This window comes from Engystomops pustulosus, chromosome 4 (assembly GCF_040894005.1).
Source record: "Engystomops pustulosus chromosome 4, aEngPut4.maternal, whole genome shotgun sequence".
NCBI lineage: Eukaryota > Metazoa > Chordata > Amphibia > Anura > Leptodactylidae > Engystomops > Engystomops pustulosus.
In genome coordinates, this window is record NC_092414.1 from 83020470 (window position 1) to 83047937 (window position 27468).

Consider the following 27468-nt stretch of genomic DNA (forward strand, 5'->3'; position numbering starts at 1 on the left):
CTCCACCCAGCATGACGTGGTACCCTTACACGTCGATAGCAGTGGTTGGCTGGCCAGATCAGGTGACCCTGGGATAGACTAGCCGCTGCCCGCGCTGCTCGGATCATTCTGTGTCTGGATGCCGCTAGGGAGAGAGCTGCTGCTGGTCAGGGAAAGCGTTAGGGTGTTCTATTAGCTTACTGTTAGGCAGGAGTGATTCTCCAAGAACCCAACAGCCCTTCTTAGGGCTACAATAACGTTCTACTTTTTTTTTTTTTATTTGCATCTAGTACCATTTTGTGAGGAATTAGCAGGGGGACTTGCTACCGTTGTGTTTAGCTCTTAGTGGCACACATATCCACCTCAAACACCAAAGTGGGAAAATTTAGTAGGGGTTGGATTGCAATTAGGCACAGTCAGCCATTTTTCCTTTTTTATTTTACGTTTATTTTGTTTAATAACTCAGTGTCATCTCATCTGGCATAGTAGTGTGCTTTCATACTTGGCTAGAAAATAGCCATAGGAGAATCCAAACGGCTTACGCCTACAGTAGCGTTATATATTTGATTTCTGGTTGATCTGCTGGTGGCTGTACTTGTTGCAGTGCATCTACTAGCCAATTGTGAGCAATTTGTAGTGAGACTTGCGACCGCTGTGTTTTGCGCTTAGTGACGCACATATCCATTGCAAAGACCGAAGTGGGAAAATTTAGTAGGGGTTGGATTTCAATTAGGCACAGTCTGCCATTTGTCCTTTTTTATTTTACGTTTATTTTGTTTAATAACTCAGCGTCATCTCATCTGGCATAGTAGTGTGCTTTCATACTTGGCTAGAAAATAGCCATAGGAGAATCCAAACGGCTTACGCCTACAGTAGCGTTATATATTTGATTTCTGGTTGATCTGCTGGTGGCTGTACTTGCTGCAGTGCATCTACTAGCCAATTGTGAGCAATTTGTAGTGAGACTTGCGACCGCTGTGTTTTGCGCTTAGTGACGCACATATCCATTGCAAAGACCGAAGTGGGAAAATTTAGTAGGGGTTGGATTTCAATTAGGCACAGTCTGCCATTTGTCCTTTTTTATTTTACGTTTATTTTGTTTAATAACTCAGCGTCATCTCATCTGGCATAGTAGTGTGCTTTCATACTTGGCTAGAAAATAGCCATAGGAGAATCCAAACGGCTTACGCCTACAGTAGCGTTATATATTTGATTTCTGGTTGATCTGCTGGTGGCTGTACTTGCTGCAGTGCATGTACTAGCCAATTCTGAGCAATTTGTAGTGAGACTTGCGACCGCTGTGTTTTGCGCTTAGTGACGCACATATCCATAGCAAAGACCGAAGTGGGAAAATTTAGTAGGGGTTGGATTTCAATTAGGCACAGTCTGCCATTTGTCCTTTTTTATTTTACGTTTATTTTGTTTAATAACTCAGCGTCATCTCATCTGGCATAGTATTGTGCTTTCATACTTGGCTAGAAAATAGCCATAGGAGAATCCAAACGGCTTACGCCTACAGTAGCGTTATATATTTGATTTCTGGTTGATCTGCTGGTGGCTGTACTTGCTGCAGTGCATGTACTAGCCAATTCTGAGCAATTTGTAGTGAGACTTGCGACCGCTGTGTTTTGCGCTTAGTGACGCACATATCCATTGCAAAGACCGAAGTGGGAAAATTTAGTAGGGGTTGGATTTCAATTAGGCACAGTCTGCCATTTGTCCTTTTTTATTTTACGTTTATTTTGTTTAATAACTCAGTGTCATCTCATCTGGCATAGTAGTGTGCTTTCATACTTGGCTAGAAAATAGCCATAGCAATAGGATAGCATTGTTTGGTTTTAAAAACTCAAAAACACAAAAAAAAACAAAAAAAACAAAAAAAAACAAAAAACACAAAAAAAAACAAAAAACACAAAAAAAAGTTAAAAAAAAATTAAAGTTATAACTCTCATTTTAAAAATGTTTAACCCGAGGGCTAGGGGTAGAGGACGAGGGCGGGGACGTGGGCGTCCAACTACTGCAGGGGTCAGAGGCCGTGGTCCTGGGCGGGGTGAGACACCACCTGCTTATGAGGGAGCAGGGGAACGCCGCAGAGCTACACTCCCTAGGTTCATGTCTGAAGTTACTGGGACTCGTGGTAGAGCACTGTTGAGGCCAGAACAGTGCGAACAGGTGATGTCGTGGATTGCTGACAATGCTTAGAGCAATTTGTCCACCAGTCAGTCTTCCACGCAGTCCACCCATGTCACCGAAATCGCCACTCCTCCAGCTCCTGCACCTCAGCCTCCTCCCCCCCAGTCTGCCCCCTCCCAGGAAAATTTGGCATTTGAACCGGCATACTCTGAGGAACTGTTTTCTGGACCCTTCCCACAGTCACAAACCACTTGTCCGGTTGCTGCTGAGCAATTTTCCGATGCCCAGGTTTTCCACCAGTCACAGTCTGTGGGTGATGATGACCTTCTTGACGTAGTGGAAGTGTGTAAAGAGGTGTCCGACGATGAGGAGACACGGTTGTCAGACAGTGGGGAAGTTGTTGTCAGGGCAGGAAGTCCGAGGGGGGAGCAGACTGAGGGATCGGAGGATGATGAGGTGACAGACCCAAGCTGGGTTGAGAGGCCGGGTGAACACAGTGCTTCTGAGACGGAGGAGAGTCCTCGACCAGAACAGGTTGGAAGAGGCAGTGGTGGGGCCAGACGGAGAGGCAGGGCCAGAGCTGGTGCATCAGCGCCAAATGTGTCAACTAGTGAAGCTCCCATGGTGAGGGCTTTTGCGGCGAGGGCTAGATCTTCAGAAGTCTGGAGGTTCTTTAAGGAAACACCGGATGACCGACGGACTGTGGTGTGCAACATTTGCCAAACCAGGCTCAGCAGGGGTTCCACCACTACTAGCTTAACTACCACCAGTATGCGCAGGCATATGAATGCTAAACACCCCACTCAGTGGCAACAAGCCCGTTCACCTCCGGCCGTGCACACCACTGCTCCTTCCCCTGTGTCAGCTGATAGTCAGCCCCCTGCCCAGGACCCTGCCACAAAAACCCCATCGTCGCCTCCACGATTCTCCACAGCATCCACCAGCGTTCAGCTCTCCATACCCCAGACGCTGGAGCGGAAACGCAAATATAGTGCAACCCACCCGCACGCCCAAGCCCTTAATGTGCACATCTCCAGATTGCTTAGCCTGGAGATGCTGCCCTATAGGCTAGTAGAGACCGAGGCCTTTCGCAACCTCATGGCGGCGGCCGCCCCTCGGTATTCGGTCCCCAGCCGCCACTACTTTTCCCGATGTGCCGTCCCAGCCCTGCACCAGCACGTGTCAGACAACATCACCCGTGCCCTGACCAACGCCGTTTCTGACAAGGTCCACCTGACCACGGACACGTGGACGAGTGCTGCCGGGCAGGGCCACTATATATCGCTGCCGGCACATTGGGTTAACTTGGTGGAGGCTGGGACCGAGTCTGACCCTGGGGCTGGTCATATACTGCCGACGCCGAGGATTGCGGGGCCTACCTCGGTCCAGGTGTTTCAGGCCTACTATGCCTCCTCCTCCTCCCACCCCTCCTCCACCTCCTCCTCCGAACTACCATCCGTGGGCACGGCGCCATCAGTCAGTAGCTCTAGGCACAGCAGCAGTGCCGTCGCTAAGCGACAGCAGGCGGTGCTCAAACTGCTGAGCCTAGGCGACAAAAGGCACACCGCCCAAGAGCTATTACAGGGCATCACGGCGCAGACTGATCTGTGGCTGGCACCGCTGAACCTGAAGCCAGGCATGGTTGTGTGTGACAACGGCCGTAACCTGGTGGCGGCTCTGCAACTCGGCAGACTGACACATGTGCCATGTCTGGCCCATGTGTTAAATCTGATAGTTCAGCGTTTCCTCAAGACATACCCCAATCTGTCTGATTTGCTCACGAAGGTGCGCCGCATCTGTGCGCATTTCAGGAAGTCCAGCCCAGATGCTGCCACTCTCAGGGCAGCGCAGCGCCGCCTCCAACTGCCCGCTCACCGACTGTTGTGCGACGTGCCCACGAGGTGGAATTCAACACTGACCATGTTATCCAGAGTTTACCAGCAGCGCAGAGCGATTGTAGACTGCCAGATGTCAACTTCCACCAGAAGTGGTAGTCAGGTCAGTCAGCTTCCTCAAGTCTACAATGAGGAGTGGACGTGGATGTCTGATATCTGTCAGGTGCTGAGTAACTTTGAGGAGTCAACACAGATGGTCAGTGGCGATGCCGCCATCATCAGCCTCACCATCCTGCTGCTTGGCCTGTTGAAAAACTCTCTGATCAGCATGAAGTCGGAAGCTTTGCGCTCGTCACAAGAGACGGGGGAAGAAGATTCCCTTGTTGATAGCCAAAGCACCCTCAGGTCTGTTTCTCAGCGCATATCGGAGGAGGTGGAGGGTGGAGGAGGATGAGGAGGAAGAGGAGGAGAATGTTGGCGAGACACAAGAGGGGACCATTGTTGAGTCCTTCACTGTTCAGCGTGTATGGGCAGAAGAAGAGGAGTTGGAGGAGTTGGAGGAGGAGGAAATGGACAGTCAGGCCAGTGAGGGGAGTGAATTCTTACGGGTTGGTACTCTGGCGCATATGGCAGATTTCATGCTAGGCTGCCTATCCCGTGACCCTCGCGTTCAAAGAATTTATTCCAGCACCGATTACTGGGTGTTCACTCTCCTGGACCCACGGTACAAGCAAAATCTTTCCACTCTCATCCCTGCAGAGGAAAGGAGTGTGAGAATGCATGAATACCAGCAGGCCCTGGTGCACAAGCTGAAACAGTATTTCCCTTCTGACAGCGCTAGCGGCAGAGTGCGTAGTTCTGCGGGACAAGTAGCGAGGGAGAGTAGGCGAGCAGGCAGCTTGTCCAGCACTTCCAAGGGTACGCTTTACAAGGCTTTTGCCAGCTTTATGTCACCCCAGCAAGACACTGTCACCTGTCCCCAGTCTCGGCAGAGTAGGGCTGATCTTTACAGAAAGATGGTGAGGGAGTACGTAGCTGACCATACCATCGTCCTAAATGATCACACAGCTCCCTACAACTACTGGGTTTCAAAGCTGGACATGTGGCACGAACTGGCGCTGTACGCCTTGGAGGTTCTTGCCTGCCCTGCCGCTAGCGTCTTGTCCGAGCGGGTTTTCAGTGCAGCTGGTGGCATCATCACAGATAAGCGTACACGCCTGTCGACTGACAGCGCTGACAGGCTGACGCTTATTAAAATGAATAAAGGCTGGATTTCTCATAATTTCCAATCTCCACCAGGTGAAGGAAGCTCAACCTGAATAATTGATCCACTCCTCCTCCTCCTCATTTTCCTCCTTCTCCTCCTCTTTGTACAGTAAAGCAGAGGAAACTGGCTATTTTTTGACAGGGCCCACTGGCTCTTGCTATAGTACTTTATGCATTTAATTTTTCTGGAGGGCCACCTACCCGGTCCTCTGTTTGAAACAATTTTTGTGAGTGCCACATACAGGCACTCAATCTATTCCATTTTTCTGGAGGGCCACCTACCCGGTCCTCTGTTTTAAAAAATTTTTGGGACTGCCACATACAGGCACTCAATCTATTCCATTTTACTGGAGGGCCACCTACCTGCTCCTCTGGTTTGAAAAATTTTTGGGACTGCCACATACAGGCACTCAATCTATTCCATTTTTCTGGAGGGACACCTACCTGCTCCTCTGGTTTGAAAACTTTTTGGGACTGCCACATACAGGCACTCAATCTATTCCATTTTTCTGGAGGGCCACCTACCTGCTCCTCTGGTTTGAAAACTTTTTGGGACTGCCACATACATGCACTCAATCTATTCCATTTTTCTGGAGGGACACCTACCTGCTCCTCTGGTTTGAAAACTTTTTGGGACTGCCACATGTTTTCATGGCTTCCACAACAAACTTGTTAACTTTGTCGCCACCCTGCTGTGTTATCCACAAAATATACTGGCAAACTTTTATGATTAACCGATATTATTTCAGCGCTTCTTGCGCAGCTGTTTACATTCCCCTCACCCGCCATATCCCAAACTTATAAGAACGCTACTACACTTGATCTTATACAAAAGGTTCTTAGAAGTGCTGTTTGGGGAGTAGCCTAGAGACAGGGGCTTGGATTGGCGAAAGCTCGCCTGGCTGCAGAGCGCCAGCTCCATCCCAAGATCCAACTAACATAGTTTTAACTGCAGCACCTTTAATCTACTACTAGTTCACTGCCTCCATAATAATAATAATAATAATCTTTATTTATATAGCGTCATCATATTCTGTAGCGCTTTACAAATCATAGGAAACAAATACAAATGTAATGTAACAGAGCATAACATTTGTATGGAACAACAGGAGTGAGGTCCCTGCTCGCCAGAGCTTACGGTTTATGAAGATGATGGGGTAACACGAGGTAAAAGAATATTTAATGGTCAAGCCATTCTTCTTAGGGAATAGAACAAAATATAATAAATGGAATTGCTGTCGCTTGAACCACTCAGCCGTCATCTTATATACCAGGTCCAGGGTGAATGGGACTGCAGAGAAGTCTGGTGCCTGTTGGTTGCTGGATAACAGATGGGAGGACGACACAGGACGGGTTAGTAGAAGAGTTAAAACTTCATGCAGTTAATGAGTGTTATAGGCTTGCCTAAAGAAATGGGTTTTAAGACCACGTTTGAAACTTTGGAGGTTAGGTATTAGTCTGATAGTCCGGGGCAGAGCATTCCATAGAATTGGTGCAGCTCTAGAGAAGTCTTGGAGACGCGAGTGGGAGGTCCGCACTAGGGTAGAGGTTAATCTAAGATCACTGGCGGATCTAAGAGCACGGGTTGGGCGATAGACTGAGATAAGAGAGGAGAGGTAGGGGGGTGCAGCATTATACAGAGCTTTATGGATGAGGGTTATTATTATTTTAAACTGTATTCGAAAGGAGACTGGCAGCCAGTGCAGCGACTGGCATGAACTGTAAGCATACATGGTCCCCTTATCAAACGAGCTGTGTCAGGCAGAATTTTGGGTTGTTTTCATGGCTTCCACAACAAACTTGTTAACTTTGTCGCCACCCTGCTGTGTAATCCACAAAAAATACTGGCAAACTTTTATCATTTACCGATATTATTTCAGCGCTTCTTGCGCAGCTGTTTACATTCCCCTCACCCGCCATATCCTAAACTTATAAGAACGCTACTACACTTGATCTTATACAAAAGGTTCTTAGAAGTGCTGTTTGGGGAGTAGCCTATAGACAGGGGCTTGGATTGGCGAAAGCTCGCCTGGCAGCGGAGCGCCAGCTCCATGCCAAGATCCAACTAACATAGTTTTAACTGCAGCACCTTTAATCTACTACTAGTTCACTGCCTCCATACATGGTCCCCTTATCAAACGAGCTGTGTCAGGCAGAATTTTGGGTTGTTTTCATGGCTTCCATGTTAACTTTGTCGCCACCCTGCTGTGTAATCCACAAAATATACTGGCAAACTTTTATCATGTACCGATATTATTTGAGCGCTTCTTGCTCACCTCCTTTGGTTCCTCTCTGCCACCCATTGGTTTGAAGCCTGAGTCCATTTAGGGTATGTCGCCATGACACTCTCTAGCCTGCTGCCGCTGCCTCTGCATGCCGTCCCCTATAGTGTCAGGGTCAATTATTGGATGTTTTAGATGCTATCTAGCTTCATTCTGTCACTCTGTCATGGCCATGCTGTTGCCCATAATTTTGGCATAATGTTGCGATTATGCAGCCTCAGAGGCATCCATGCATGCTGCCCCTGCTGTTTCCTGTCCATTTCCGTGGTGTTTCCATCCTTTTCTGAGGTTCCCAGGTGTTTGGCCAAGCTTCCCTGTGCAGAGCCTTGGTCCCCTTGAAAAATGCTCGAGTCTCCCATTGACTTCAATGGGGTTCGTTATTCGAGACGAGCACTCGAGCATCGGGAAAAGTTCGTCTCGAATAACGAGTACCCGAGCATTTTAGTGTTCGCTCATCTCTATTCTTAAACTATTCTTTTTTATCAACAAGTTTGTGCCTTATTTGCCATATCTGCTGTGACCTGGGCCTTATTGTGTTTCTTTTTTGTCTGCCTTGTTTTATGTCTGCACAGTGACCTAGGTAGGGTCACTTTGTGGTTGTCCCATATCGGTTATTGACACAGATGTTACAAGATACTTATAAAGCCTGACAGAAAAGGATTACTTCAAGTTAAAACTGCTACAGGTGGCTCTATAAGTGTATTAAAGGGATCTTCAAAATCATCACTAACAAAAAACAAAGTTGTAAAATCACATCCTGAACCCTACGCATGTCTAGCCACTTCTGGAACAAATATTATCTATCTGTTCCCATAATACCAGCACACACATCCTTTTCCATCAGTGTTTTATTACATGCTGATGTTAAAATTTCTTTTTTGCAGAAGGCTGTGTGACATGAGCCCCTGCTCGCTCTTCCCCTCTTCCTCAGCACACAGTCGGAGGGGGAAGTGTAACAGCCTGTGAAGCTACAGCAAGGTGGAGCTCCGGTAACACCCCCAGGGCCCTTCTGGCTCATGAACATTTTAAAAGTTGATTTTAGGAGGAAGATAAGATCACAGTGCATGGATCTATGAGTAAGTGTCCCTGGGTTATCGTTCTTGATTTTGCTTGAAGATTTTTTAAAAGTGTCTTTTATGCGCATATTTAAGTTTTGATAATTATCTGGAAAACTCCATGAAAATCCAAGATTTTTTTTATTGTGTCCTGATAAGTAAAACCATTGAATTAAAAGAAAATGTTCTTATTTTTTGTACAGCTATTTAATTTGAAAGTAAATGATAAAAAAATCTACAAATAAATGAAATAAAAATTGGATTACTGTTTAAGCCCACTATGTTTTCACATATTTGGTGTATACCCATATCTTACCAGGTTGTCAAATATATCCCATTTGTATTGTCCAGATCTTCTTGATCTGTATATTCTTTGATCACAAGTACAACAATCAGTATTACCAAGCACTATAGAAAGTCTGTGGAAGCGCTCAATGTCAGATAAGTGAAGACAGAGGAGATCTCTATTGAAGAAAATTCCTAGCACATCTTACTGAATAAAATGGCACACTTTTACACCTGGTGACACAACATGCCTTATGAAAGTATGTGCTTGAAATTGTAAGAAACTGAAAAGATGTATGATTTAAAGGAAATGAACCACATGGATTTAGTGGTTTTAACCCAAGCATACATACACGCTTTATATGTGCCCCCTGAAACAGGATCCCTACTTCATTAAGCTGGTCATGGATTATTTTTTGTGAAAAAGAACTTTTAAAAATATACAAATGAGCCTCAGGGACAAAAAAGTACAACTTAAAAAAATAGGTATAAAATTATATATAGTGGTTGTAAAAATGAAAACAAGTGGACATGAATACTAAATTTAGATACTAAACAGAATCAATGTCAATGTCATTTTCCCCTAAACTGCCAAGTTAAAAAAATATCTAATAATTTGAAGTACCTTCAGGAATAAGAAATCCTTTCCATATTAAAGATAAAAAACCCTCAGTGAAACATTAGTAGCATTACATTACAGAGATAAGTGTAATCCTCCAGAACAGGAAAGAAGATGGGGGTAAAAGCTGGGAAAGGAATAGCCGACTGAGCATTTCTACACTAAGGCAATATATAGCTTGAACATTGGATGAAGCCCCAATTGAATTACTGATTTGTATTACATCACATGTTCTTACATATAGATAAAGAAGATATTGCTGTCACCATTCATTCTTGTAACAGGGAACTGAACTAATTATATGGAATTCCTATATAGTGCTGTCTTCTCAAATGCTGCTTCTGCATTCAAGCAGTTGCTAGGGAACCTGTAAAACACATGAGAAATGACTTCCCATGTATTCCATGTGCATATCTGTCTATACTGATAACTGGTAACATTGGTGGAGTATTATAGGCTTTGACATGATTGCACGAAAACAGAAACAGTGGCTCTTCAAGTTTCAGGTAACAAAATTTTTAATTTACCAAAGCCTCTTGTGGTCCATTCTAACCTTATACCAAATTCAACTAATTTGCTTTAGCCCAAAATGATATTGTTCCTAAGTAAAATACCTTAAGTAGGTTGGTTATCAAGAGTTGATCACAGGGGGGCAATACAAAGCCCCTGCAGAAATCAGCTGTTTGGCCCTGCTTAAAAAGTTCACAAATCTCAAATAGTTGTCTCCATGTCCCTGTAGCAGAGGTATAACTACAACTCTGGTTCCCATTCATTTTTAGTGGAATCTGCAGCTACAGTGCCCATACCCAGCCACAACAAGGACAAACAAACAATTGCTTCTAGTACAATTTGCTCTATTTATCCATCACTAACTGGCTGAGTGGTGCTGGTGGTCCCACCACCGATGATAAACTATTGATCACTTATCTTGAGCATAGGCCAGCAATTCTACTTCCTGGTAAACTCTTTAAAATCTTGAATATAACTTAGTTATAACCTATAAGAAACATGAAGAAAAAGGCAAAATTAAAAAAATTATAAAAAGGCCAGGGCAAGTTATTGGCGTCAGTCTAAAGAGCTGCATTGCTGTTTATGAAGATTCTGGCAAATGCATGTCAATCATGAGGAATTCACTTCATACTCTAAATTTGGAAATAAGTAACTTGCATAGTGACTTTAGTGAGCAGTACCGTCTATCAAGGGTCAATAGCGAAAGATTTAAGCGTTCATTTTTACCGTATGCTATAACCCTGATTAATAAGCTACAAGGCACTAAACAATAGTATGGCATGCATTGTATGTAATTTATTTTTAGATATAGTTGTATTTTTTTATTTGTGTGTTTTGTATTAAGTGTACTGTGTGGCAGAAAACTATTTCCCTTTTGGGACTATTAAAGCATCTATACACTCACCGGCCACTTTATTAGGTACACCTGTCCAACTGCACGTTAACACTTAATTTCTAATCAGCCAATCACATGGCGGCAACTCAGTGCATTTAGGCATGTAGACATGGTCAAGACAATCTCCTGCAGTTCAAACCGAGCATCAGTATGGGGAAGAAAGGTGATTTGAGTGCCTTTGAACGTGGCATGGTTGTTGGTGCCAGAAGGGCTGGTCTAAGTATTTCAGAAACTGCTGATCTACTGGGATTTTCACGCACAACCATCTCTAGGGTTTACAGAGAATGGTCCGAAAAAGAAAAAACATCCAGTGAGCGGCAGTTCTGTGGGCGGAAATGCCTTGTTGATGCCAGAGGTCAGAGGAGAATGGGCAGACTGGTTCGAGCTGATAGAAACCTTGATGTTGTGATGTCTCTCACTGCTAATTTCCCTCTTTCTCTCATTCTCTCAGAATAATGCACAACAGTATAGAAAAGTACTCATGAATAATTTGTAATGGAGATTGGGCCAGGGTTTGGGGGAATAGAGCATGATATCGAAAGTGCATGACATTGAAGTTTTGTATAATTCTATGATTTATACAAAGTTTTCGAAAGCTAGTGCCTATTTAACCTCTTCCCACTCAGCAACAGATAAATCCGTCACTGAGCATCAATGCAAAAATATCAGTGACGGATTTATCTGTTGCTGAGGCGATGCCGGTTCAGCTCAGAATCAGAGCTGGGCCAGCATCGGTGTAACACTCCCGGTCGAATTGACCTCCAAATGGGGGTGTATAACCTGTTAAATGCTGCGGTGGAGGGGCATGAAGGGGTGGAGCGGCCAATGGGGTGGTGGGCGTGACCAGTGGGGAGTGGGCCAGCGCAAGGCATTCCTGTCCCCTACTGCTTCCATTTCTACACCAGGTGAGATAAACCCTGCACAGCACCCCGCTGGATACATCAAAAGGCATGAGCGCCAACGTATGCTAAATAACCCCCAAGATGTTTTTTAGGCTAAATGGTGAACACACAAAAAAAGTTAAAGCGAATACAATCAATGATGCTTTTCTAACCGCTACCCCCCTCCAAAAGGGAATACATTTTCAACAATAGGGCAAAGCCACCTCAAAATGGTATCACTGGAAAATGCATCTCATCCAGCAAAAGAAATATTGTCATGTGGCCCCACTAATAGAAAAAACAAAACATTTTATAGCCTACAAAAGGGCGCCAATGAGGAAACTAAAACCCATAAGTACCATAGGACACAACTGGCAATTGCATGGCACTCCTTCCCTTCTGTGCCTCGCTATCCACCAATACAAAAAGTAACGGCCACATGTGGCCTATACTCAGGAGAAATTGCATAAAAGATTTTAAGATGGGTTTTCACTTTTTATCTTTTGGAAATTTTAGGGCTAAATGAATGTATTACCAACAAGATTGAACCATTCTAAATTTCACCTTTATTTTGTTTTAATTACTATGTAGTTTGAGGGGTATACTTTTGAAAATGGGGAGATTCATAGGGAGATTCTAATAATTTATATTTCAAACTTAACAAAAAAATTATGCCAAAAAATTCAATTTTGAGAAAAAATTTCAATCTGTGTTTGATTTCTACAAGGTGAAAACTGTATAAAACTTAACGTTTAATTAAAAATACATAAAAACCACTATTGTCACAAATGGCAATGCACCAAACCTATTAGCCACTGTAAAATGTTAGCAAAACATACAGGGCCCATACAAATATACCATCTTGGCCTCTAATAACGAAAAAATCGTATAAATATGCAGGGCTGTACACGATATGTAGCAGGGTATGCAATTCCTAATATAAGCACCAGCAGTCAATAGACAGTCGCAGCTGCAAGTATAACAGCTATCCTGTAATCAGTGCATATATAATTCGAGAAACACCTGGTTGGATGCTAGGAAGCCGAATGGCTCCTACAAATGTAATGGCTGCATAGCCTGCCCTTACATCCTGGTAATAAAGAAATTCGTGGCGAATGTGACTGGTGAGGAAATTCAAATTAATTCCTTTATTAACTGCAGAACCAAGGGAGTGATCTACCGGGTTGTATGTGTATGTGGAGTTGAATACATCGGGAAAACCTTTAGAGAATTCCGCAGACGAGTGGGTGAGCATTTGGCTGACATTAAATATTCAAGAGATACCCCGTTAGCTAAACATGTTCATGAATGCCACCAAGGTTGTGTAGATGTAGTAAGGTTTCATGGTTTTATCCAGGTACCTCGAAATGTTAGAGGGGGAGATTGGAATAAAAAAATTCTACAAACTGAGACCCGTTGGATTTACAGACTAGCCACGGTGGCCCCTAGTGGGCTGAATGAAACCTTAAGCTTTGCATCCTTTATCGATGGTTAATCTGACTCCTTCCCTCGTATAATCTGACTCCTGGATAATCTTATTTCTTTTCTTTTATGTAATCCCTGCTGGGTATGACCTTGATGTCTTTTCCTCAAGTCACCATTTATATACGATTGTTTATGTAATTAATTATTTGAATATTCTATATTCAAATGTTTAATTTTTTCCTCAGATTATGACTTTAGACACTGCCTGAAATATCATTTTAAGTACCATTTTGTATAATGTGTTTATACGTACCGCTTAGTGAGCTTTACATTAGAGCCACTATATAATTATACATTTAAATAGGCTTTTTTGCTCACCATTGATATAGTGATACAGTATTTCACACTGCCGTGACTATGCAACGTTGTATCAGGTTGATGGACTAAATTCTCTCTCCTCACCTGATGTCACGGCACTCGGCGCCGCCTCCCTGTTGTCATGTGACTGATCGCGTGACTAGTCACGTGATCGGCACTGACCGGAAGTGAGCGGTCGCATGGCGCGCTCTAGCCGGCTGACTTAAAAACAGCTGAGCAGACGCAGTACAATGCTGCACACGCCAGTCGCTTCATGCTTCACTAAGCTGGACGACCTGGAGACCTTCTGGAGCCACTGCTTGGTCTCTACCACTATGACTCTTCTTAGTCACCTACACCTGTGACACATGTATCCCCTGATGAATCCGTGGGATTGCGGAAGAAACGCGTCGGGATCATTCTTTCAGTGTTGAGACCATCTGTGAACGCCTAGTTTCTATAGCAAGGGCAAGATACACGTCAGGGACAGCTGTGGACCGTCCTTGTTAGGACGGGAGTTATTGGACGATATTCAGGTGTGATTCCAGTATGCGAGGGACACCTAGGTTCTTCTATATCATAAAGAATCCGATGGTCCGAATTTTTCAACCCAGGATTGGTAAGAACATTCCTTTTTTTCTTTACCTTCCGCATACTGTCATTGTTGCTATCATTGCTGTAGCATACACCTATTTTCTTTCCTTTATATGCACTGATTACAGGATAGCTGTTATACTTGCAGCTGCGACTGTCTATTGACTGCTGGTGCTTATATTAGGAATTGCATACCCTGCTACATATCGTGTACAGCCCTGCATATTTATACGATTTTTTCGTTATTAGAGGCCAAGATGGTATATTTGTATGGGCCCTGTATGTTTTGCTAACATTTTACAGTGGCTAATAGGTTTGGTGCATTGCCATTTGTGACAATAGTGGTTTTTATGTATTTTTAATTAAACGTTAAGTTTTATACAGTTTTCACCTTGTGGTATTATATTGAATTTAATAGGTGTTTGGTACAGTTCCCTTGGAGACACTTATGTGGATCTGGTTATTAGAATAGGGCTTGTGTAATAGCTGTGTTTGATTTCTAACGTCATATTTAAATGAAAGGACTTTTAAAAAATGATGAAGATATAAGTATAGATATGGGAAATGTTAGTAAGTAACTGATTTAGGTGGTAAAACTATCAGTGTCAAAAGTACTAGATGATTTTGAATTTTGAAAATGACAAATTTCTCAAGCTATTTGCCAAATTTTAGTTCTTTTTTTTATTACTAAACACAATACATATTAACCAAAATTTGCCAGTAACATAAAGTGCAATGTATCACAAAAACACTATTTCAAGATCATTTTGGTACACCCACCACCCCATTGGCCGCTCCACCCCTTCATGCCCCTTCACCGCAGCATTTAACAGGTTATACACCCCCATTTGGAGGTCAATTTGACCGGGAGTGTTACACCGATGCTGGCCCAGCTCCGATTCTGAGCTGAACCGGCATCACCTCAAAAGTTCTAGCCATATTAAGTAACATATGCCAGATTACAAAAAAGCGGCTGAGCCTTAACATGCAAACTGGCTATGCCCTAAAGGGGTTAAAATTACTAGGGAACTACAGTGGCATTATTTTTCAAAACACAGCATAATTTCTTAAAAAAATGTTGTAAAACTATTTATAATTCACCATGACTTCTGTGGTTTAGAAAATCGTCCTACAAATATTTTTTGTCAGGATTTATATAAATACTTTTTACCCAGAAATCCCATGATCAGTGAGATATGGCATATTCTAGATGAAGTCCTTTCAAGTTTCTAAATAACAGTTCATATATTTGAATTAATATGACATAAGCTTAGAAGAAGAAGGAGACATATTACTCCCTCTTTTAAAGACTGAGCAGAGAGAAGTGATAGTAGCATTTTGCTTCAAGAGTTAAATAAAGCCATGCAAAAGTCATTGAAATCACATATATATCCAGACATTTACTTCAAGGCTTTCAAAGAAACAGAACAATTTACAGTGGCGTATATTGAAAAAAAGAAAGGCCTTCTGAATTATTGGAAAAAACACTTAGGCGCTACCGACCTTCCAAACATATTATCTCTTACTTTATTTTCTGTCCTAGTAATGGTGACATACTTTCTGAGGTAGTAAAATGTGCTAGAGCAAAGTCACAAAGACTATACCCGAATTTCAAATGAATGCATACTGGCTTTTTACGGATATTCTCATTATATGCTTGTGCTAGATTAAGCATTTTGGAGCAGCTAACATGTTTCTTATTTTGTTTATTCTTTTTTGCGTACTAGGTAAAGAGGAGGATTTGAGTTTTTAGGTTTTTTAATTCTTTTTTTTTATTTTTTTTTTACTATTTTTTTTATATGCATTAAACTGTACAGGACTCAATTTTATCCTTCAGGAAACAGACACTTTTTCCATTTTATTTTCTGATGAACTCTAAAACCTGTTACTGTGCCTTGGCTGAAAAAAAAAGAAGCATACTGGGGCACATTTACTAAGGGTCCGAAAGCCGCATTTTCGTCGGGTTTCGCAATTTTTTTCCCTTTTGCGCTGAATTTCTCCAGGTTTGTGGTGCACGCGATCGGATTGTGGTGCATCGGCGCCGGCTTGCATGCGACCCAAATCGAGGGGCGTGGCCGTCAGACAACCCAACTGATTCGCACAAACCACGGAATTTAAAAAGCAAATTGTGTCGCAAGATCAGCACTCACATGCATCGGGAAGAAGAAGGTGAACTCTGGCGGACCTCAGTGGGGAAAGCGACACATGCAGGAAATTGGACGCGCGATCTTAGTGAATCACGACAGACACAATCCTTGTCTGACATTCCAGATCTGCGGCGTAAATGGGTCGGGTAAGTAAATATACCCCACTGTCGGTATTTAGTGGTAGTTCAGCTCCCCAATACATTCATTTGTGCAAAAAAGGCGCAATAACTAGAAGTATCTAAGTGTTTTTCCAGTTTAGCTATAACTATAATATATAAATGAAGCATGAATTCAGGGATGGGTTCTCGGAAAAGGAAGGCATTGAACAGTGGACCAGATGAGGAAGCAAAATATGACTGAAAGTCTTGCAAAAACGATAGGGTAGACTGTCTGAGCCAGGAGCCTCACCGTTGGAAAGGGCTTTGGCCATTTTAATTAGTTCCTCAAATGGACATCCTGGTTCAGGTTAGTCAAATTCCTCAGTGGCGATTGATGGATGATTGCATTGTGAAAGAAACTTTCTCAATTCAGGAAAATCTGCCGAGAGGGTGGGGGAGAGAATAAAGAGCACTTTAGTTACCAAATATACATGATACTACTTCCAGTTCATAGTGTATAGTTCACAGTTGCTGAGCAAGGCTAGTGTGGAACCGCATATCAGCCACCATTATAATGAGCAAGATGGAAGGATGAGAAGCTTAAATGAGTAAGAGGGTATTCAACTTGTGTTCATAGTGTTCGCAGTGACCACAGGACAAGTCCTGATATGCTTCCAAAAGAATAAACTGGGAAAGGGCAAAGGGGGTATAATGAGGGAAGAAAAAAAGAATAGCACCAAAACATTGGGTTGTCCACTCTGTATAGAGATAGCTGGTCATGACCATCTGAGAAAGGGGCATTCATTTGGCCCCCCAACATAACTGGGAAATCCCTAAAGCTAGCCTGTTGCTGCAACTGCTGAAAGATGGGACAATTGTGGGCTACCAGAACAGCAATGTGAATATAATGTGAATAGGATGTGAATATACATAACATGGCAAAAATCTGAAACAGGAAAATGATAAAAGATCTAATCATCAGGGTAGTAGTTGCTCCCATTACTCCAAAATTGTACATATGAAAGGTACATGGTAGAGTCTTTAAAAGAGATCCAAAATGCATCAGTCCCATTGGTGAAATAATGGATGTCTGGTATGAGAGGACATGATTGTTCCCCTAAGTAAAAAGTGTTGTAAGACTACCCATCAGGCCTTCCATGGCACTAATGGCCTATAATTTACATTCAAAACGTCATCAGAAAAAACAATAACAAGAGGGTAAAGCAACTCACAGAACCATATTCTACAGGTAGATCCTTGTTGCGAAGAGTGAGATGTGGAGGCTGGTTCAATTAAGTTTTCCTGTGACAATGTATATGGGAAAGGACCCTTTTGCCTCAAAGGAGAACGTGGTGGTTTAAGAGATGGAGTATTCAGCTAAAGAATATCTGGAGGATAAAAGCCTTGCAGTTTAGTAGCTAGATAGTTTCAAGCACTTTTCTAACTATAGCATGGTTGTTTTTAAGGAGGTGAACTCTATTAGCAACTACTTGTACCTCTTGACCATCTTGGATCTAGTCCATGTCTCTCTGACTAAGAAATTGAGGTGTGGAGGTTATCACTCTGGGGAGACTCTTGGGGCTTTAATCTTTCTCCTGTTGCCCAAGTTAGGAAGTTAGGATGCCAATAAAGCAAATTGATCAGGTCAAGACAGACACAGCAGATCTCTCACACGTCTGCCTGTATTGGCTGCTGGACTTTCCCCGTCAAACACATTTTAAATCCTGTGATTTAATACACATATTGTTATTGTGTTGTTTTTATTATATTTTATATAAGTCAAATGCATATGAATGTTCCATATTACATTAAGAAAAAAAAGTCTTCAAAAATGATTCATACAGAGAGCAATAGCTAAGAATATCTAGACTTGCAGAATAATCAATCATGATAATTTCTGACATGGCTCATAGACAAGGTTTAAATATAGTTCTAAATTTAGGCTAATTTATGTAAGAATCTTCTGACAAATACCCATTTGGTTTCAGATCTACACAATAGTTATTTCAACGGATGTTGATGTGTAAAGTATTCTGACTGGGATATTAAATTGTGAATCTTTTAGTGTTTGCACAGTATTGTTTATTATAATTACTATGTATTAGCTATACATTATTTAACACATACAAATCTTATAGGTATTTGTGAGGTAAAGGCAAACCCAATAATAATAAAGAATAATTACATTTCCACATCATGCCACATTTACTGACGAAATGAAGCTTGGAGATAATTCACTTGAAATGATTATTTTGAAAAGCCAACAAAATGGAAACTCTAAGAATAGAATAATCCAAGCAAAAATTTGATAAAACATAAAAGCCAATCAAAGTAATTGTTTACGCTCAGAACATATTTTCTGATGTTACCCGTGCATAATATTTCACCTAATGATTTTTGGTTAATTGCCCTGATAGAAATTATACTCTTTGGTCAAAGAGCTTGTTGTACTTTCATTAAATTTTATTGTGAATAACTAAGATTATGATTTTGAATAACATTAGTGCTGCCTACATGCTGCTCAGAGATCAAAGCTTAAAGATTAAAATTAGGTAGTCAGACAGGTACATTGCACAAGCCGGAAATCACATCCAGAGTCATTTTGTCCTGAAAAACATGTAAATAACATTATTAATTACCTTATGGCAATAAGGTCAGCTGAGTTTCCACTGTAAGAAAGCATTAATTTACTAAACGATAATCAGAATAGTAAGTGATGTGTGTGACCTTACGTATAAGAAAGTGGGACATATATTTGTATAATTGGTGGTATTATAAATTCCATATGTTAATACATTGATTGGAAAGATTTTCAAATAAGCTTTTTAACATTACAAAAATAAATATAAATTTAATTTAAAAATTAAGTATTTTCATATTTCAACTCCTCACAGTAGTGTTGAGCAAACCTAAACCAAAAGTTTGGTTATGGATGACCCAGAAAGTTGATTGATGGGCAGCTAATTAAACAGCTCTTTATATCGATTGCTAACAACTGGTGTGTGTTAACCCTTTAAAGGCCACCAGACAAGCTGCAAGCAGGATAAAAATGCCATTGGCGTGTCCGTCCTGCCATTTTCTCTAGGATCATCACTCGCTGATGACACTGGAGGCTTTGATGACATCTAAATGCCTCTGACAGCTTTGTCGGTGGCATTTAAAGGGGTACCACTAGACATCAGTGTTAGCAGTGTAGTCAGGTTAAGGTTCTGGTATCTGAACTAAACTGTTGTTCGAGTTTGGCTGAACTTTCCAAACCCCTACTCAACTGAGTCTACTCATCACTAGACATAAGGAATCCAGAAAGAAGGAGTCATTTATTGCTCCTGTCACATTCCAGAAGAATAGTAATAATTCTTTAGCAATAATTCTTTATTTGTATAGCACCTACAGATTACATAGCGCTGCACAGAGCTAGCCAAATCAGTCCCTGTCCCCATGGGGGTCACAATGTTATCAAACTATCAGTATGTAGTGGATTGTGAAAGGAAACCAGAGGACCCGATGGAAACCCATGCAAACACAGAGAGAACATACAAACTCTTTGCAGATGTTGTCATGGGTGGGACTTGAACCCAGGAGCCAAGTGATGCAAGGCAGTAGTGATTCCCACTAAGCCACTGTGCTGCCCATAGTGAGATTTATGTAATGTGACAGAGCAGTAAGCAAGTAGGGGCACAGGGTACAACCAGGTCTGCTTGATGTTTCTGTTTTGTTTTTGTATGTCTTATCCTCTGTTCCAGGGTCAGATTATGTACAGCCCTCTAGAACTGTATATATTTTTCTGGGAGCTGTGTATTTTTGTGGGCTGTATATTTGCATTCCTTGGGGTGGTCTGAATATATTTATTAATGGGGGGGGGGGTCTGTATATATTTATTATGGGGGACTGTATATACTTATTACTGGCAACAGTAATCAAATTATGGGGGAGGTCACCAGTTTGCATTTAGGGGCCTACACCACCCTTAGCAGGGTCCTGTTCCTTTTTAATTCCTCCCTTCCCTGATTTCTATCTGTAAACAGTAGTTGTGGCAGTCTAGGCAAGATATCACATATACAGTGTGAACGGAAAATATTCAGACCACTTTAAATTTTTCTCTATTTGTTTCATTGCAGCCAATTGGTTAGGTCCATTATGCCATTAATGTACACTCAGCTCACCATTTTGGCAGAAAAAATATAGATGTTTTTCCTAATTTACTGAAATATCAAATGGTCACCCTTTGCTAAGTATTGAGTAGAAGCACTTTTGAGCTAGTACAGCTATGAGTCTTCTTGGAAATGATGCAACAAGTGGATTTGGGGATACCATTCTTCCATTCTTCTTCTGGGGTTGGTTTATCTCTTTTCAAATCAACTTTCTTCATTCAAGTTAACATTTAAGATGGTGCATAACATGTGAGGATGGATGAATCAAGAAGGACATTACTAAAATATATTCAGCTCATGGGAACAGTCTTATATGAGGGATAAAAATTGTTAATAAAAACCTGTTCATACAAATGAAATAATGTGATTATTAGTTGGATGAAGTGAGGATATAGCAGCAGAAGTAAGCATTTCAGTCACATGATGACATGAAGTGTTGTCAACTGCTTTCTTTTAAAGGATCTGGATTATGACTGATCCAGCTCTTTTAAAAAAATGAAATTAATTTATGTTACATTTATGTTACAAAATGGGCAGTGCAAAATCTGTCACTGTGAATGACTTGAGTTTTATTATTTCGGCTTCATGTTCTGCAATAGGCACCTACATCAGTTTACCTTCCTGGAGAAATAAAGTCTTGATGGCAGAAAGGTTCAAAGACAGATTTGTGTTTGTGATTGGTGCTACACAACAAACAAAAGAAAAAAGGACACTGAATTGGCGGTCTGTCTCATAAATAATTCTTTTGCTTAGAAGTTGTGGGGATATGTATATATAGTTGGATTTACTAGGTATGAACACTCATATGGGAACAGTCTAAATCATTCATAATACTGTAATTTGCTCCCAGGCATTGGAATTGTTCCTAGTTGCTTTATGAGGGCAACCATTCACTGATTCTTTGGTGCCTATGAGTGTTCCTATCAGGAACAGAGCTTAATAAGGAGTATATCCCGCACTGTGCACAAAAAGTTTTTTAGAATGATTCATCCACTATTGGGGAAAGGAGACTGTAACTTACTTATAGAGCTGCTCATTCACACAGTACGATGTTGAGCCTTTCGTGAGCGCGGGACTTAAATATCGATTGTCCATTCGCGCAATTAACTGGCCCATCCTTAACTGTTGAGCTGCCTCATTCCTATGCGCTTCGCTAACTAATTATGTAGCTCTTCAGGGCGTATTCAGGCATAATAAAATGATGCCATTGTCAATGGCAATGGGGAGATGCTTTCGGCCCAAGCCCATATTTAAACTAAAGAACCCAATCTGAATATACAAATCTCCATTGTAGCAATGGAAGTGATGTCTTGTTGCTATGGGGACCTATTAGTGTGTTCAGTGTGTCCCATTTTTGTCACCAAAGCTTGCAAAAACAAATCATGCACCCAATAGGGCCTAGCTTGCTGATCAGTGGGGGTCTCACTGATTGGACCCCCACAAATCAAGAAAACGAGGGGTCCGATGGGGTCACATGTAACTCTGTCGGACCCCTTGTTGCCTCGTCAAACTAATGGAGCAGACGGCCGGGCATGACCGTTCTGCTCCATTAATCTCTATGGAGCTGACGACGATCGGTGAGCACGGCACTCTGCAATTTCCGCCAGCTACATAGAGATTAATAGAGAAGAATGGTTATGCGCGTCTGTCTGCTCCATTAGTCCATTAGTCTGACGTCCTAACATCTATTTGTGGAAAAACTCCTTTAAGGGAATTTAGACATTAGACATTTTTAAGATATAAAATGTAGCTATTGTGGAAAACATTTGGACAGAGAAAATCATTCTCTTGTTTGCTGATTAAATCAGCAGAGAATGTTCTGTCCAATGTCTTGTATAAAACACCACCTTTTGAAAGCACCTATGACATGAGTCTTTAAAGAAATCAATTAGCACAACATTGTATCTTATATGTTTAAGATGTTTAAGAACTGTATTTTACATAGTACTTTCCCTGCTGGTTTCAACTACATATTTCATGCTCCATGCTCCTCCCTGTGATGGAAGCCGTTTTAGTCACTATATGGGTCCTGTATTTACACACTTTCCAGTGCTCAATTCATTTACTTGTAGGAATCTCACTGGATTTGCTGAGTTACTTCTGAGTTACTTCTCACTGAGGTTACTTCATGAGAATATACAAAGCATTATGAATAGTGAGCACAGCTTGTTGACTCAGATTTAGGTCAAAGACAGGAAGAGGATAGTCTCCACCCACTTCATTACAACTGAAGAGGATTTCTTATAAGTATCTTCAGAATAGAAAATGCCATAACTCTGGAAAAAAAGGGTGAGCAGCACAGTATAGACATTGTTCTATTTGTTTTGAAAGGGGAATCACATATGACAATTGGGGAAAAACATCATGCAATTGGAGTTATAGTTTAACAAAGCTTAATAAATTAGTCACACAGTATGTTACATTTCCATAAATGTCTATCATTCCTGTCCTAGTTATTCCGTAGTAATACAACTCTGGGGACCTAAGCAGAAGAGTAGAAGGTAAGATAAATTAGTACATACTTTGTAGAACATTGGGAGCAATTAAATAGGTATCTTGATATAATGTTGCATGTAGGAAAGTACTCTAAGGAGGCTGGCTATTACCTGATTTAAGACTTTTATTTGAAATGGAAAAAAATGCATTATTTTTTATGGAAAAATAAGTTGCTGATTGCTCAGAGCTCTTCCAAGTTTACAAAACATCCCTTGTTTAGAATTGCAGATAAGTTGTATCGAGATAATGGGGGTTGCCAGTTTCTGCTATAAAAGCATAAATTTGCTGAGAGATGCAAATATGAAACATGCTGCTGTACTTTGTGTTTATGACAGAAATTGTGGATGTAGGCTCACAGTGTTAAAAATATCTGAACTGCTTTTGTGCCATAATTGTAGTAAAGAGTCTTCTTATTCGCCTATCGAGTATCATGCCACAATGGATCATGAGAGGACTTGGCAGTGCTGCGGGCTGAATTAAAAGTTATTGACGTCTTTTTAAAGTACACTACATCAATGCAGGAACTATAATATTCCTTACATTCTAGATCTTCTTTGAAGTTCATATGGATGATACTTTTAGCGGTTCTGTAACCAACAAGTTATGCCTCACTGTCAGGGTATTTTTTTCATACATTTCAGTTGTATATAAATAGATGGCAGCTACATAAGGTTTATTTCTAAGATGTCTTAAATTTATAGGTTACATCCATCTATGTGTTTATTAATTTTTCAGTATATTCCACTCTATGAATAATGCATTCAGTTTTCTTCTACTACTCTGGGTGAAATTTTCCATATGGTTTATAATGTGTTTTTGTTAGAAAAATATCGAGATTTTACATTATGGGATTTTTTTTTAATTGTATTAGGGATTCATATTCCTTAAACCTCAACATTTAGTGAAGTATTTCAGGTATGTTGAGAAAATAGGTGGAACAAAATGTGCTTTTACAGCCTGTGTGTAACATTCAGTACGGTCTTCCCTTTGGGAATGAAGATTTCATCCTGCTGATCTCTTATGCCTCCTCAAATCTTTTACTGTCTGTTCTTGTTTCAATTCTTTCATTCTTGGATTCTCTTTAGTTTTGTTGAGCCAATTTATAACAACAGAGTAAAGAAATGTGTGACCCCGCTGCTCTGTTTAGGAAAGAAAGGCGTCTTGTCTCCTATAAAAGCATGTTACACAAAGTCATTTATAAAACATTCATTAGTTAAATGTTCAACGGACCTCTAGAGGGCTAGAATGAAAGTAACAATGGAAGGAGCTTATTAAAAGAAAAGTTGAAAGGGCTAAAATAGAGGCACAACAGGAACAAGACAACTGATACCACCAAAGCCAGAATTTCATAGTAACCAGAGAAATGTCGAATGGGAACTAAGTTTTAAAGAAGTGTATTTTTTAATTAGGAACATTAAGTATCCTGTAAGTTCATCTCATTGGAAAAGTACATTTGACTGCTGTATAGGTACTGTCCATCTTACATTTCATTGACAATTAAGTTTTTCTCGTCACACATGATGTTTATAATAGGACAGATGCTCACGTTTTTGTCGCCTCACTATGAGCTGTTATCAGGGGAATAGACCCCAATCCATATGTATCGAATTTTCAGTAGTGTCTACTCCTATACATAATATTCCTCATATGTGCTTTCACAAAAACAAACGTACCTATCACAACAAAAATTAAAAGAAAAAAAAAGGGAAATCCCTACCTGTTGCATCCAGTGCCTGCAAGTGACATGTCCTCAGATTGTAGTTATTCTGTATTTATTTCATTGGGACCAGCATCACCATTTCTTCTCTTCAACCATGTGCCCTTCCTGCGGAATTAACCAAACAGACATCTTATCTTCTTCAATGTCCCTACATATCGTTCCCCTAACATGGTTATCCAGCTTCTACCCCTTAACACTCTGCTTCCAAATACTGTAATACGGCTATATGGAAAGTCCTCCTGAAAATAATACACAAATAATACATGCTGCATTGAAAAAGCCACCACCCATTCTAAGCACTGCACTGTATGTTGCCTGACATGTAATAATACAAATTATACCTGTAACCTCTACTAATGCTCCCCCACTGAATAATAATCCTACAACATAAGTATATAATGTCCCCCACACCCTAGTAAGTAATCTCCGCCACAGTCCCTGGTATATAATATCCAACAGCGCCCAGTACCTAATGTCCTCCACAGCCCCCCATTAAGTATTGTCGTCTACAGTCCCCAGGATCTAATGTCCTCCACAGCCTCCGGTATGTAATATCCTCCACCGCCTCCAGTTAGTACTGTTCAAACTATCCCATGTATATTTTGTATCTTCACAGCCCCTAGTATTTTATGCTGCCCCACAGCGCCCAGTTCATTTTATACCTCCACAGTCCTATTATATTATGTACTTCCCCTCTTCTTCACCGTGTGCAGTACGGGAAGCAGTAATATCACTATACTGCTCCTCCCACTCCCGGCAGCTGCACTTATCCGCCAGGAGCAGTACACAGACACTGGACACACTCTCCTGAATGCCCAGAAACCGAAAGTTTTTATTCACTTGAAAAAGGGGACCCAGCTTCCCTGAAACGCGTTGTGATGATACTTTTAATACTAATAAAAACCCTTGGAGAGAATACATCCAGTCTTGTTGTGCGCCCACCGTTTTTGACCTTCCTGAATCTAAACCTTTTTTAATTACACCCCTGTATGAAGTAATATTATATTATCCACTTTCCTCAAAGCTAACATTTTATATTACCTCAAATTACCTGTAATTGAATTTATAGATACTAAAGGGAACAGGAGGGAAAAGTTATATCTGGGAAATCATTTTTAAAGGTAGAGTTAACATAATTCCTTTTTTTGTGGTCCAATTTATTAATATCGTACCACAAAACTTAAGGCCTCTAGCATGTATACTAGCATATATAACATATATAATTAGTATATATAACTTGGCAAAAGTCCAAGAAGCCATTGTTGAACAAGATGTGGACTCTGTACTCTAGTGTCATTTTGTAGGCTTTTTCTACCATGATGTCCTATACAAGTATATATGAAAACCAGTGCAAATCTGTGTTATGCTGACATGCTTTAAATAAATACCTGTGATTCCGGAATAGGAATTCTAGAGCATATATTTTTAAGGGGTTGGCCACTCTTTTACATAAGTTGCCCATGTGCCTTTACTGCCGTAATAATAATCCCTGAATGTTCATTAACTGATTAAGCAGTCCTGCTACTTACTTTAGTTCTAAATTGTCTAAGAAGCTTTTCCCTCTGCATCAACGTCTTTCAGGTATTCAATGTAGATGTGGGACAGTACCTTAAATCTGGTAAGCGATGTAATAACAAGGTGAGATCATCAGGTTCTCCATGTGTCACTGGCTCTGCGATGTTCACGTGGATCCCATGTTTCCACTTGCGGTATGCAGCGGGCGGCTGTGTGAGTTACTATTTCCTCCAGATGGAAACTCGATCGCAGCGCTTTTGGTTCCACTTTACTCCGTAGTGGTCCATATAGGAAAGAAAGGGATACAGAAAAATAGTGCAGCAGAGCTTCTATTTAGTGAAGAAAATGTTTTAATATTATACTCACAAATATAGATAAAAAACACGTTCGGCGTCAATACCCGACTCGAGTTTCGCCAGTAGCGGCTTCTTCCGGGGTAGAAGCCGCGGAAGAAGCCGCTACTGGCGAAACTCGAGTCGGGTATTGACGCCGAACGTGCACCACAATTTATTTTTAAGGCCTGTTTTTTATCTATATTTGTGAGTATAATATTAAAACATTTTCTTCACTAAATAGAAGCTCTGCTGCACTATTTTTCCGTATCCCTTTCTTTCCTATACGGACCACTACGGAGTAAAGTGGAACCAAAAGCGCTGCGATCGAGTTTCCATCTGGAGGAAATAGTAACTCACACAGCCGCCCGCTGCATACCGCAAGTGGAAACATGGGATCCACGTGAACATCGCAGAGCCAGTGACACATGGAGAACCTGATGATCTTACCTTGTTATTACATCGCTTACCAGATTTAAGGTACTGTCCCACATCTACATTGAATACCTGAAAGACGTTGATGCAGAGGGAAAAGCTTCTTAGACAATTTGTGACTATAAGGAATTCTGGACTCCCATTCTTTCCCTTCTCTCATTGCGCCGTCATTTCTGAACAACTAGCCTGATCTTTAGTTTCCAAAATCTTGTTTTATTTTTCTGTTTACTTTAGTTCTGTCTGCAAACTCTCTGTGGATCTTTGTCTACATGTGGGAGCACCGATGAATAGGAGTAGCTGCACCAGAAGATTATGGCTCATCTTGCTCCCTCCACTGTTCTTGTGTCTGTTAGTGAGACAGACTGTGAGAAAAAGAGCAACAGTGAGTGACACAATTATGGTAGTCTGGAGCAGTGGGAGATAGAAAGCTGTGTATATATGCAGAGGGCAGCATGAGT

At 41.2% G+C, this 27468-nt stretch overlaps 1 protein-coding gene across 2 annotated transcripts in view; it reads right to left on the reverse strand.

Moving 5' to 3' along the window:
• The window catches only part of RASSF9 (Ras association domain family member 9), a 147215-nt gene that overhangs the window by 90676 nt on the left and 29071 nt on the right, over nucleotides 1–27468 (reverse strand). The window contains exons 2-4 of one of the 2 annotated variants that reach the window (XR_011854884.1): nucleotides 27240–27372; nucleotides 24726–24833; nucleotides 18165–18968 (exon numbers count right to left, since the gene is read on the reverse strand). The gene's annotated coding sequence lies outside the window, so the exon portion shown is untranslated. Of the gene's footprint in view, nucleotides 1–18164; nucleotides 18969–24725; nucleotides 24834–27239; nucleotides 27373–27468 lie in introns of those variants that run through there. The other variant, XR_011854885.1, reaches the window with a different exon arrangement.